This window comes from Mustela putorius, unplaced genomic scaffold, assembly GCF_011764305.1.
Source record: "Mustela putorius furo isolate JIRA1106 unplaced genomic scaffold, ASM1176430v1.1 tig00003834_pilon_pilon_pilon, whole genome shotgun sequence".
NCBI classification, from domain to species: Eukaryota; Metazoa; Chordata; class Mammalia; order Carnivora; family Mustelidae; genus Mustela; species Mustela putorius.
In genome coordinates this window covers 82,898,084-82,912,692 of record NW_025421987.1, presented here as the reverse complement: position 1 = coordinate 82,912,692, position 14,609 = coordinate 82,898,084, and the positions used below count along the sequence as shown (strand labels likewise).

At 38.3% G+C, this 14,609-nt stretch overlaps 1 long non-coding RNA gene across 2 annotated transcripts in view; it reads right to left on the bottom strand.

The window, feature by feature from the left end:
* The window catches only part of LOC123394417, a 119,615-nt gene that overhangs the window by 83,210 nt on the left and 21,796 nt on the right, over positions 1–14,609 (bottom strand). For both annotated transcript variants that reach the window (XR_006609162.1, XR_006609161.1), the window contains exon 3: positions 12,243–12,292. This is a non-coding gene — a long non-coding RNA (uncharacterized LOC123394417). The remainder of the gene's footprint in view (positions 1–12,242; positions 12,293–14,609) is intronic.

Sequence of the window (14,609 nt, the reverse complement as noted above, 5' to 3'; positions counted from 1 at the left end):
AGAACAAATTCTTCATATGTGTTGATGACTATTAATGACCTGATGCACTCTTCTCTTTACTATTATACGTGAACATAAATATAATACATTATATATCACCTTTTTCTGCACCCCCTCACCTGCCAATGGCTCTCCCCCTCAGGATGAAGAGGGCCTCTCATGCCTGGCTTGTGTTTACTCTCTCATGCCTTACCACTTCTCCCAGTTTTGGGGCCCATCATAGCTCTGCCTGCTCCTTGGTTTGTCTCACTTACTTTTCTCATTTCCTGCTTTGCCTGCCATTTGCCTTCAGGTGTCCTGAAAGCTTGACAAACATCCTAACCATGTGCTATACACATCATTTTTAATGTAAATTTTATCTTGTGTCTTGTCTGATTCCCATCTAGATTTTAAGAGCCTTAAGGATAGAGACTGTGTATTATTCATTTATAGTCTGAAAACAAGTCACATCTAAGTTGTTAATCCATAAGAAATACATTTTTTGTGTATGGTTTGAGATAAATAAAGAGAAATGAAAATTAATGTGATTTTTTTTTCATGATGATTGGTGTAGGCATGAAGTATATATAGCTCAGCATACACTACTTTGTGGGGTAATATTCTGAAACTTCCTCCTTTTTTTTTTTTTTCCCCACTCAGTGGCATGTTTTGCAGATCTTTTTCTTTCCATACAGAGAACTCTATCTCATCCTTTCCTATTAATGCATCATACATATAGTGTGATTCCTGAAGAGTTTATTTAGCCAGTCCCCTGTTGATGGTCACTTATAATTTTCCATTTTTTACTATTCAACTAGTGCTACATCCTTGTACCTGTCTTCTTATGTACACGTGCCAGTGTTTCTCAGGGAGATATGGAGAAGTGGGATTGTTGGGTCATGGGCTCTGCATGTCTTTCATTTCGACAGACATTGACTTCTAAACTGGCAAAATTGACTTCTAAACTGGCTTACCAATTTTACATTCAGTCCAGTAGTATATGAGAGCAACACTATTTATTTAAAATCTCACTTTTTATCAAAACCAAATTCTCAGAGTGTCTTTCAAGGCTCTTTTTCTATTCTATTGCTTTGTCTGCTTTACTAATACTCCACTGTTTTGGTAGAATTTGGGAAATTTGTGAATCAGGGCCAGGCCTAAAAGCCATGCGACAGTTTCTACTTTTTCAAATCATGTAATTCTTCTTCTTTTTTTTTTCCTCTGTATAATCAGATCTAAAAAAGCTTGAGTGAGCTTTGGGGTAGGGTTGTCTTCTTTTCTATAATGGTGTTAATTTTAAAATAACTATTTGGGGGAGGATTTTAAATTACTTAAAGGCACAGCTACTATAACTTTGACTAATACAGTGGGGATGGGGGTTGGGGACAGTATAAAATATTCCATGTGCCCTTGGGAAATGAATTCTACCCCATGTAAGATGGAAGAATAGATAGTGCATCAAGTTTCTTAGTTCTTTATGTACTCCTATGATAGCTGTTACTTCCCCCTCGGTCCTTTGCCAGGAGTCAAATCTGAAGAAGACTGGTAGGAAGAAAAGATCTCTCATTGATGCTACTGCTTTATTCTCTCCCCCTTCAGGTTTGAAGAGTGCTTTAGGCTCTAGAACACTACAATTTAAATGTGAACATCATCAGAACTGGGGACCCAGGGGATACAAATTCCCAGAACACACACTGTTTAATTACCGAAGCTTTACAGTGTACTTTGCCACCTGGCAGAAAAAAGTCCTTTCTCAATTTTTTTCTCTACTTTTTCAGGCTATGATAATACATGTATGCTCCCAAATAAACTTAAGAATTAGTCTATAAGGTTAAAGATGGTATTAGGGTTTTTCTTTTTTATTTACTTAGAATTTGTTTATCATACTGAGACTTCTCAATAAGAAAAATGGTATCTTTTAATTTTTTTTTCAAATCTTGTTTCATATTCTTTTTTTTTAAGATTTTATTTATTTATTTGACAGACAAAATTCACAAGTAGGCAGAGAAGCAGGCAGAGAGAGAGGAGGAAGCAGGTTCCCTGCTGAGCAGAAAGCCCAGTGCAGGCCTCGATCCCAGGACCCTGGGATCATGACCTGAGCCAGAGACAGAGGCTTAACCCACTGAGCCACCCAGGCACCCCTTGTTTCATAGTCTTTAACAGAGTTTTAGAGTAGTCTTATACATGTCTATTTCCTTAATTTTAAAAAAGTTCTTCTCATTAAAAAAAAAAGTTTTGACTTCAAAAAACGGTTCGATTGAAAATATTTATGATAATAAAAGTTCTCAAGGTCAAATGTTTTTACAGAGAGAGAGAGAGAGAAATTGAGAGAGAGAGCTGTGCTAAGTAGTGCTAATAAAACTTTATTGCATAGTCATTGGGAAAGAGTTATTTCTAGATCCTTTCATCATTGGGAAAGTGTTATTTCTAGACCCTTTCATATTGGGAAAGTAGAGTTCAAAACTCTCTATCCCATGGGAAAATAGATATTATTTATCTTGGATAACTTTACATTCATTTATGGGAAAAAAAGGCTCCAAGTCACTTCTAAATAATAGATCTCCTAATGATTTTTTTTAATTCGAGGAAGTTTGGAGTGGGATTATTAATATGGAATTAGCCACATTAAAAGCATTCCCATGAAGTCAATAATCTGTTTCTCTATATTTCACTGTATTACGTATCCTATATCATAGAAAAGCAACAGATGTCACTGATGGGTGATGGCATTATGAATGATTTCCTTTTCTTGTCTATAATATCCTTATGTTTTCTAAAATACTTCAAAAATAGTTTTGAAGTGCCACCAGAACATGAATCCCTTTTATTGCACATTTCATCCTTCTCCCCAAGGCATTTCTGGATGAGAGGAGCCCTAATACCACTACATTCCAAGACGGTTCCTTTTATTTTTGATGTTGCTGTCGTATCTCATCCTGAATTACAAAGACTGTATTCTCCCTGGAGACTCACTCTGGAAGTAACCCACTCCAGAATCAATAAATTCTTATTCTAAGGATATGTGGAGACTGGGTTATAGTTCTGGCTAGAGTCCAAGACCTGGATATCCAGAGTGGTTTGGAACAACCTCACAGTATTTCTCTGCATAGGGGTTGAATTACTTCTCTCTCCATTGCCATTGTCTGGAGCCTCATAGGTAGTGTCTGGCTGAGAGAGGCTGCCCTTAGGATAACCACATGAACCCTTGCTCAAACACTTAGGGTAGCTTCAAATACTTAATTTAAATGGCAACAGAATTCACATCAGCCTAAAATCACTGCAAAGTGAGGGCAAACTAAAGCAAGTTGGAAATCCAAAAGAACAGTCAACAGACAGGTCTCTGTTCAAAACTTCTAATAACTTTCAAAAGTTCAGTTGGCTCCCACTGCCAACTCACCCCTCCTAGGAACTCTTTAGGAAATAACACGCTTTTAAAGATGTAAGGAAATTAAGATAAAATGTAAATAAGGGCAGTAACACAGAAGGGTTGGAGAATTAAGAATCAGAAGATTTTTTTTTGGCTCCCCCCATGAATTCAGAATTGGGAGCTAATAGTTAGTTAATTTCAAGAATACTTGAGGTATTAGGGATTTGAAGGAGATACAGTTTCTCTTCTTGCTTTATTATGGAGTTCAATTCAAGTTCTGTTAAATTTACAAAAATCAATATAAAGTATATGTATTATGTGACGGTTCCATCTAAAGTATCTTGTATAGAATATAGGGCAGATACAATGGAGCGGCCAAGCACATGTAATTTACCCCACAAATCTAAAGCACTCCCACATTGATTTTTTGCAGTTGTCTAGCCCCCAGTCACTGAACAGAGAAAAATGGTTTACTTTCATAGCATGGTGATACTTAAGGCTACAAAACGTTCATCTTAGTGCCCTCTAATTCAGGACTGTCTTTTTGTTACCTTTCCTGATGGGCTTTTTTAGGTCATTTAAAAAAATCTTGTCTTCTCTAAAATGTTGTGACAAGAAAATAAAATGGTTTTTTAAAAATGTTCTGATTTGTTGATTAATTTTGCCCCTAAAATCACATTATACTGGTGTTGTTTTTAATGTTTTAACTATTTCCAAATGCAATTATCTTGAAATAACTATGAATAGAAAATTGTGTATAACTGAAAAGGCAGGCTTTCATAATGTATTAAAGAACCTAATTTAGTAACTAGAATAAAAGGGACACACAGAAACCATTTTTGAGACTGTAATTATAAGTTAAGTCACTATTAAAATGACATGCATATATATTTCCAGTTTAAAATAATTAGAGCTCCCCCCCCCAAATGCTTTCACTCACAAGAGGAGACAGTTGTGAACTTACGAGTTCATACATACATAAAAATATTCCATGGGATTTACCTACCATCCATAACAAAAAGGGATCTGTCTGTATTATTCAGAGCAGTGTAAACAAGTGCGCTTTGATTCCCTGCACCCGGCCACTTTCACCAATTGCATATTTGCTTGTATTTTAACCAGGGTAGTCGACTGTGAAATATGGTCAGATTAATATTTGAAAATCTGAATAGTAGGAGAGCGACGATACTTAAACATACCCAAGCCTTAGGGATGTTGTCTGTCTCCAGCTGCAGCTGCCCCCTCCCATTTTATTTACTCATAAGTATCATTAATACCAAAGATATATAACCTTTGGTGCCAATATGTCACTTTTTCTCTTCAAGTCTTTAGTAGTTGCATGCTTATCTGTTTCAGTCAAATGTATTTCTTATCAAAAAAAGGAGTGAGAGACCTGACAATACAGTGTTATCGAATTTTTTCAGCTGAGACCCACATGTCATTCAGCATTCAGACATGCTTGCGCTTGATTGATGGATGGGTTTGTGACAAATAAAACTAGGATCAACAGCTTTGCACCTTTTCCCCCATCAGAGACCAGAGTAAAGCATAACTCTACAACAATAGTGGGATTAGGGATGCATTAGCTCTCCATCGACCAAAACCATCCATTCCCATCAATACTTTGCACGTAATAACCTGAAGCTATGATAAGGAAACAAAAGAAGGAGAAAAGGGACAGGAGAAAACAAATCAATAAAAGAAGGGAACGTCTGAAAGATGCACTGTCCAAATGAAGATTTTTTTTTTCTTGCATTGCTGGGCTAATGTCCCTACATGTGGAAACAACACCTCACCCAGAGTTTTGACGAGGGAAGTAGCCTGGCACATTATTTAAACACAGGTTTGGCATCTGTACATTGATATTTAGACTACGTTTATTTTTTACAGGCCAAACGAAGCATTATAGTATTTACTGTTAACCTGTATCCCTAAAATTGCTCCTAAAGAAAAGAGTGTTTTCACCTGAGTGACTCAGACTCTGAGGGGCTGATTCTGGGATAATTAGAACATTCTCCTGTGCAGACACGGTTTTAATGTCCAAATGCTTAGCACAGTCACAAGCATTCCCTTAAATATGGGTCAATATAAAGAATCTTAATTGCGCAGTATACTAAAATCCACACAAAGCGTATTTTTATCTCTTATCAGACATAGACTAATGTCCCTTTTATAAAAACTAATACCTGTCCAGCAAGAGTCTTACTTGCCTAGGTAGATTTTTTTCCCCCACATAAAAATTTATCGTCATTCTCAATTCATAGAATATTTTGATGATAATTTCATCATTTTCCCCACAAACAATGGACCGTTAAGCTTATTTATTCAGGTTTTTTGTTCCTTTTCTTTAGAGAGCTTTTGATTTTTGTATTACCTATCGTATTTGTCCTAATTTACAATTTATTCTAATTGGCCATTGAATGGGCCAGTATGGTTTTCTCCTGGGGAGGATGAACATTAGTGATATTTGTTCTCCTCTGAAGAAGAGGTGTGACAAGAGGAAAGGCCCAAGTTCTAATTGTGGAGCCACTGATCTTGGGGAAGGCACTTCATCATTTTGCTTCAGTTTCCACACTTAGAATAAGAGGAGAATTATATTGTCTAATTCATCATGATCATCATCATCACCATCATTATTAATATTATCATTACTCTGCATTGACACACTGGAGTGCTCCATTTCTTAGTTAAAGTTTACAAAGTGTTGAGAAGAAAAAAAGCCATTTACTTCCATCCTCTTTTTCTAGTTCTGTGAGAAGACTGAAGGCTCTTTTCTTCATTTTAATACAGGTAGAAGGAAAAGAGCGAAGTTGACCCACATTCAAACAAACACATAGAAGATTCTTAGAATGAGACAGTGGCTTCTTAACAAATCAAAGAAATTAGAAGAATTTCTAGATTTTTTTTTTTTAAAATGGGACAGGCTCTACTGGTTTTTTTTTTTTTTTTTTTTTTTTTTTTTTTTGTGAAATAAATTCCAGTTTTATTCCTTGAGCTCAAATCTTATTTGAATAAGATAAGAAATTCATTATATGTGGTTAATAAATCAAAACACTATATGAAAAGGCAGATTTTGGCTTGTATTATTGAAGGTCTCAGGTGTAGCAGTCAGGAAATGGCGGCGGTGTTTCCATAATTAGAAGACAACGATCGTCTTTTAATTATGATTTAAAAATTTTTTATTGGGTCTAAAAATGGTTAAAATTATCAAGGCCACATACTTCTGACATTTCAGGTCAGATAGCAATTTTATATATGTATCATCATAGCTGATACTTTCTCTGAAAATCTCTGTCTGAACTGAAAACCTTTTAAGTAAGAAACCTGATTAAAGGCAGATGGTCCACTTTTTTGGCCCCCAAATTTGACCTATTTTATAATTGGTACAATCCCGCGGGTATTTTCTTTTAGATCCTAAATATAAGGCCAATTTTGGGGCACTCCAAGTAAGTGATTCCGTGAGACATCTCTGCTGAAGATGAATGAACCTCTAACATCCAATACTGAAACCTGTGAGTGGGTTCATTTCATCCTCAATAAGGCCACTCGCTACTTGTACATCTCTTTCCCAAAATTTAAAGCAGATTCTGGCCTCTGACTCTGGCCACCTTTATAACCGTATGGAGGAAGAGTTCCAGGGTTTTCCAGAAGCCTAGTGTTTTAGTATAAAAGGACATTAATAAGCTCCATCTATGTTTTAATATAAGTGGGAGCATGGCCTCTGCTACTATTGCAAAATATATAGTATGTGCCTGATTGAATTCTTTTCTTTACTGCACAGTCAACTTTCAAGCTTTCTGTGAAAGCTTTTTTAAACACTTTTATATCTATGACCCTATACAGAACTCTCTAATTTGGTTCCTTGTAAGTTTCCATAAGGGAAGATGCAAGATTCACATGTCTATGCATGTATATGGGCCCAAACAGGACAAAGCAATTCCCCTACATGGCAGGTATATATGGGAATCTCAGGAGGTTGTTTGAATGTGTTATGTATTATCTATTTCCTTTGTGTACATCTTCAAGGAAAGAGGAAATTCCTGGAGACAATGTATGTGTCTTGTTCAGGAGTCATTGTATACAACCTAATATAGTGCCTCCAGAAATATTAATCATATAAAAATAAATATACATGTATATTTATGAGGATAAATATACATATGTTTCTAAAGGGATTAAAAATAATAAATAATTGTTAATGTTTTGGGACAAATTCATACTAAAAATCAAAAGCATGATGCTTTGCCATTCTAGAGTATAGTAACACCCCAGGACAAAATGTGTCATGACAGCTAGAGTCATCATAATAAAATTTGTATCAGTTCCCTGAATTAAGGCTGGGTATATTAGCTCAGATTATATCTGAATATAAACATGAGGCATATCAAAGCTACATGTAAACTACTGTGACTAGAATATAATAGGTATTCCCAAAACTGGCAACATTTTTTTCTTCTCTTTTTTTTTTGCCAAGTGCCAGATCTCTTCCTGTTTTTTTTCACACTCAGAACAGATCAGAGATACTCCAAGACTGGGATCTGCAAACTACTGCCTGCAGCCCTGCTGCCTGTTTTTCTGAGGAAAACTTTTTCATACCTACCTAACACAGTCATGCCTGTTTATGTATTTTCTTTTTTTTTAATTTTTTTTAAGATTTTATTTATTTATTTGAGAGAGAGACAGTGAGAGAGAGCATGAGCGAGGAGAAGGTCAGAGAGCGAAGCAGACTCCCCATGGAGCTGGGAGCCTGATGTGGGACTCGATCCTGGGACTCCGGGATCATGACCTGAGCCGAAGGCAGTCGTCCAACCAACTGAGCCACCCAGGCATCCCAATTTTCTATGCCTACTTTTGCACTAAACAGGCTGAGTTGAGCAGCTGGGACACTATATGTTATAGGTTGAATCATGTCCTCCTCTTACTCCCCCAAATCCATAAGTCTTAACTAATCCCTAATACCTCAGAATGTGACCTTAGTTGGGGAAATAGGGTCATGGTAGATGTGATTAGTTAAGTTAGAATGAAGTTCTAACACAAGCAGGACAGGCCCCTATGCCAGTTATGACCGGTATCGTTAGAAAAAGGGGAAGTTGGGAGACAGGCGTGCCCACAGCGAGAACACCATGGGAAGGTGAAAGCAGAGAACTGGGTAATGCAGCCAAGGAAAACCAAGGATTGCCAGCAGTCCTTGAAGCCAGGAGAAAGGCATGGAACCCATTCTTAAAGCCCTTGGAAGGAACCAACCCTGCAGACACCTGGGTCTCACTCAGACTTCCAGAATGCAGAATTGTGAGACAATACATTTCTGTTGTTTAAGCCATCCAGTGTATGCTACTTTATGACAGCTGCCCTTGCAGATGAATACGTGGTATGATCCACAAAGCCCAAGGTTTAATGCGGTGGAATCAGAAGTAAGAATTTGCCACAGGTAACTTGACAGTGGGATGCAGACACTCTTCCTGAGGTCTTTGCTGGCTTCAGAAAAAAGTAAAAATGATGACACTTGTTGATTTTTTCCCTCCATATGCTATCTATCTATCTATCTATCTATCTATCTATCTAAAAGAGAGAGAGAGAGAATGAACAGAGCAAGCCTTAGCTGGGGAAGGTCAGAGGGAGAAGCAGACCCCCTGCTGAGCAGGGAGCCAGAGTTCCCGGACTCCAGGATCATGATCTGAGCTGAAGGCAGTCGCTCAACCAACTAAGCCACCCAGGCGCCCCCTCCATATGCTTTTAAAACACACACACACACACACACACACACACGCACATTTAACTCTTCGCTTATCTTATCATATGGGTTCACTTACTCTTGGAGCATAAGGAGTTATCTATAGAAGATAGTGAAGAAATTGATTAAAATGCTTAAAAATTAATTTTGCCTGAGTCTGTGAAACCACAAGGTCAAAAATGGTCATCTGATTGGATTTAGACTTTTAAACTTGGAATGCAATTTAGCTTGGTTGTCTGTGAAGGTCCAACTTTGGTCTTAGCAAAACCCTGCTGGGCAGTTTAAAACCCCTTAACAACTGGAAATATTTTTATGAAAAATGTCAATGATTTATATGTCAGTGGAACACAAACGTGGTTTACATTTCCCTTGAAATGTGCATGAGGTTAGAGTTAAAGGACTGGTTGCTTGGCAAAGGTCATCATTTGACAAGAGGATGCTTGGTTTTGCTGATGCCATCTCAATTTGGAAAGCAGATGGAGACACTTTGCCTACCTTGATAAACATCTCAGTCCTTTAGTTTGTAATTAATGAGCATAAAGGAGAAGCCAATTTTGGATTCTAAGGGGGAAAATCATTAAATGCTTAAGGATGAAAAATATTTTATATAATTCAAGATAGAAAACCTGTGCCTTTTTCCTCTGCAACAATACTTATTTTCAAACATTTTCTTGGCCCATAACCCATGGTCAAAACGACAAAAGCGGCTGGATAAAAGGAAAGATCCCTGGAAGATTTTTTCTACCTAGAGAAAGAGCCTATGCAGCATTTAGGAACTAGGTGTTCTCCAGACCCTTATTCCTCAATGTGAAGTATGCAGGCTAGTAGCATCAGTGTCCCTGGGAAGCCTATTATAAATTCAGATTCCCGGACTGCAGCCTGGACCTCACGGATAAGAATCCATATTTTAGGGTGCTTCGTGGCTTGGTTGAGCATCTGACTCTTGGTTTTGATCTAATGGTTGTGAGATCTCAGGTCATGATCTCATGGTTATGAGATCCAAGCCCTGCATTGCGTTCTTAATTCAATGGGGGGTCTGAGATTCTCTCTCCCTCTCCCTCTGCCTCTCCCCTGTGCTTGCATGCGCTCACTCCCTCTGTCTCAAATAAGTAAATAAATCTTTTTTAAAAATCCATATTTTAGCAAGATCTACATAAGTCCATGAATGTTTGAGAAGTACTAGTCTTTGCTTCTCATTTTTGAGACATAGATGAATGAGACAAATTTTAGCTGCTCTGTGTTAGCTCTTCTCCATCCCACTGCATGGTGACCGTGGTTGGAGCTTGGATTTTTTTCCCCACTGGCCCCTTTCCATTATTGCCGAGGTTCCTGCTAGAGAGCTGGGCTTATACTATGTGTCAATCACTTTGCCAAGTGCTTCACATACATTAAGTTGTTTAATCCTTGAAACAAACTTATGAGGTAGCACTCTTAAACTCTGAATCTGGCAGATGAGGAAACTGAGGTATACAGGAGTCACTCCTCTAATGTCGGACAGCTTGTACATGATGAAACTTGGCTTCAAACAAAGGTATTTTGGTTCCAGAGTTTATTCTCTTCACCAACAACCACTATACTGTACTGCCTCTGAGTATAATGTGGATTCAAGAAAACCCTGTTTTAAGTAGTATCTATGACAATTAATGGTAAGGAAGACACTGTATCATAGAAATGACAAAAGAAGTTCTGAAATATATTACAAGTGTGAGGGGCATGTTGGGTCACGAGCTTTTCTTATATTTGTCCAAATCAGTCGGTAGAATCCTAACATGTGCTAGAAACAGAGGCAGAGAATGGAACTTACAGAGTTTATGTTGCTCACAATTCCAAGTAAATTTATTTTGACAGATCGGAAAAACCTAGTCTTATATTCATTTCAGTTCTGCTGCTGCAGACGTAGTTCTGTTTTAATACTGTTCCTATAAAATGCCAAGCCCCAAATCCCTTGGTTTTTCTGGATATACTTGGATACCCTGAGGGCACTTTATGGCATGGTACTTAGGGTTCATCTCATGGGACTGTTCTGTGGGGTGCGTTACCACCATATTCCAGGTCTTCATGACTAGAGGGGGCTCAAAACTTCTGGACATTTTTTCACTGCCCGGGCTGTCAGATTATGAAATCAAGGAGCCGTGGCTTTGGTCTGATCAGCTTTCTCCATCCAACTCAGTAAAATCAGTCTATCCTTCACATACTCCCCAAAAGAAAATGATCTCACATACATGTTAATAAGAACCCATCTGCATTCGCACTGCCTCGTGAAATTAATTTTGCACATTTGCAAGTGGACAGAAATGTATTTGTGTGTGTTTGGGAGGGGGGCCACTGAAAATACATTGTAACCTAGGCTGCCCGTGCCCGTGAGTTAAGCTTCTGTGGTCATGTGGAAGGTGGGGGTAGGCCGGTTGCTTGAGGAGGTAAATGGATCTACTTCCTGCTCCTCTGAGGAAGGATACACTTCCTGTCTGTTCTCTGGGATTACTGGTCATCAGCACAGCTCAGGATCACAGGAAGTGGTGGTGTCATACAAAGAGCACTACACTAGGACTTTGAAGACTCCTTTTGGTCGTGTCACTTAGTAGCTATGTCTGCTTGAGTGACTACTTTAACTGCACTGGGAACGGGGGTTAGTGATTCTTCCCTAAGGATCCCTGTGAGAATTAAATGAGGTCACCGTGTGAAAGCCCTAGCATGATGCCTGCTACATTGTAAGTGCTCAATATGTGTTCATTTGTCCCCTTTCTTGCAGCTGCTATATTGGGAGTTAGGGTCTACTTTAAGCACGGGTTCACACAACTAGCGAGTCTTCTCTTCTGTCCTCCACCCCTTGAATTCATCCCCTCAAAATCCTCCCCTCCAAGACTTTTGGAGAAACTAGAGCGCATTCTCAATGTCATGCTTTGGCTTTGGTTTCCTCTCATCCCAGCACCTATAGTACAATGCTTACACTGATGTCAGTTCTGTGGCCAAGACTCTCAGCAGCCTGGAGTCCTGAACCCTGGACAGACTGGGCAGGAATGAAAGTATCAGCAGAGAGCTAGACTGGCGGGGGCCAGACAGCTCAGGTGCTCATACCTCAGGAGCTACATACACGTGTGTGTGTGTGTTTATGGGAAAATTACTGATTATTAGAACTAAAGCACAACAGTATCATGAAGTACTTACCATACTCTAAGTGCGTTACATTCCTCTCTTCATTTATCTTCACAGCAGCTCTGCAAGATAAGTATTGTTATTGCCACTCTGCAAATGAAAATACTGAGGCTCTGAGTAGACAACTTGCTCCAAGTGATACACCTAGTAAGAAGCTGTGGCAGAGAAAATGCTATGTATTGGCCACACTAGTTTCTCCTCCTGGGCAAGAAGAAAGATGGTTTCCCTCATCCTCCCTTGTAATTTGGCTAGGGCCGGAAGATCATGTGTTAGCTAATGGAATTGGATGGGATCCACATAGGTCATTGCCAGGACTGGTTCCTAAAAGAGGCCCTTCAAGGTCTGCTTTCCCTACTCGGATGACCTTGGAAGGCATACATTAGATGGCAGAGCCACTGCATAAAGGATGGCCACCCTGCCCTTTGTAGACTTATGACACGAGCAAGGACAAGTCTTATTGGAGATTTAGGGGCTAGTTCAGTGATAGACTGAGTTTTGGAGTTATGTTATTGGGACACCAATGCTCCCATACATGGTGCTATAGTCTCTTGATACTGACAGTGGTGATAGATACTAGAGAGTGAACAAAATGTGAGCAAAAAGAAGAGAAAAGCTAAAAATATGCATTGATTATGGAAAAATAATACCGATTACAATTTTTCATGTGAATAATTACCCCTCAAAAAATACTGATTAACTATTGTAAGCTTTATTTCACTTCAGAGTTGATTCTTTGTGTTTAGTAGGTTTGATCAATGAGTAAAAAGCCACAACCAGTCTCATGCTTGGAGATAAGTACATGCTTAATGGCCAGAGCTGTTCTAAGCACAACAGTCACAATCACAACTTAAAAAAAAAAAAAAAAGGAATAATGTGGGTTACAAGTGAACAAACGTTAGAAGGAGCCCACTCTAAAATTCCTAGTCACGATGATCCTTTCTTGGGGATACAGGCAGACCCATGTAATACTGTGTTTTAAGCCATAACAAGATAATAGACAATCCAGAGACTGCTGGAAGCAACCTCAAACTTAAGTGATACTTTGTTTTTAGTCACACTTTTATTGCAGATAGGCAAGTGTTTATCAGCTAGGTTGCATGATCACAAATACCTCAAAAGACACTGTTTGTAGGTTGTATGTTTTACATGGTACAAGCCTCTAACAGCCTTATTAACAATCGCCTGCTGGAAAAGTAAATTGACTCAAATATTCCCTTTCGGTATCAGAAAACTGACACTTTTTTTTTTTTTTTTAAAGCAACTTAAACATAAGAAGGGTATATTTTCAACAGTAATAGAAAACTCATAAAGTACCTACTATGGACATTGCTCTTTTAATTTTCACAACACCCTAGATGGAAATGGAGGCCACAGAGGAGTCAAGTAACTTGCTTGAGATTATACAGCTTGTAAGGCGAAGAGCCAAGACTCAAACCAGCCAGTCTGGCTCCAGAACCTGATGCTACTTAACCATTCTATGCATGCTACCCCCTCCCTCTCAGCAGCACTTACATGGTGCTTATTGGACGCTCAGCACTGACTACTTACTCCTGCTTGTTCTGTGACAAATCACTGAGGACTTGCACAAGCCCTTATTCTGACCATGTTTCAGATTTCAGATTTAGGGTCAATATTTTGCTGCCAGAGAAATTTGAGGAAATCTGATGAACAATTCAGCAAGCAGACTGTTCCAACATAAGGATTTTGCAAAGAAGTTAACTTCTAGTTTTGGCAAACACAAATTAGGAATAAAAAGATAGGAAAATGCTGGAGTTTACAAGAATCACAGGGCACAACGTTTTAATGGGTATTATTTATTAAGTCTTCTGTGGGCCAGGTTCTAGAACCTAAGATTTTACAACATTATTTTATTTATATCTCAAAATGATTCTAGGAAGTATATATTAATTATTTAGTTGACTATCAGATTCCATAGGTTGTACAAGAAGAAAAAGTATTGCTAAGATACACCATCAGTTGTAATGTGCATTCCAATGTTAAAATGTTAAAGAATGTGTATCTTAACTAATGAAATATGGCACAATCTCATATTACAGGTGAGGAAACAGACTTCATGAATTTAAAGTTGTTGAAGTTCTTAGGGTTAGCAAGTTGTAGACCCAGGGCTCACACTCATGTTAGTCGGACTTGAAGCCCATGCTCTCAACCATCTGATAGAGTATGTCTCAATCTGAGTTTATGCTGCATGAAGTAAAATTAAATATCTCTTTGTTGTTCTTATTAAATTGATAAGTGATATGCTATAGGTTGGTAACTGAAATCTCAAGGTGGCTTTTCCAGATTTGATCACCCAGTAAGATGCTTTACATTGGCCAAATGAGCCAAAGAAAAGAAACCAATTTCTACTTCATTTGTGCT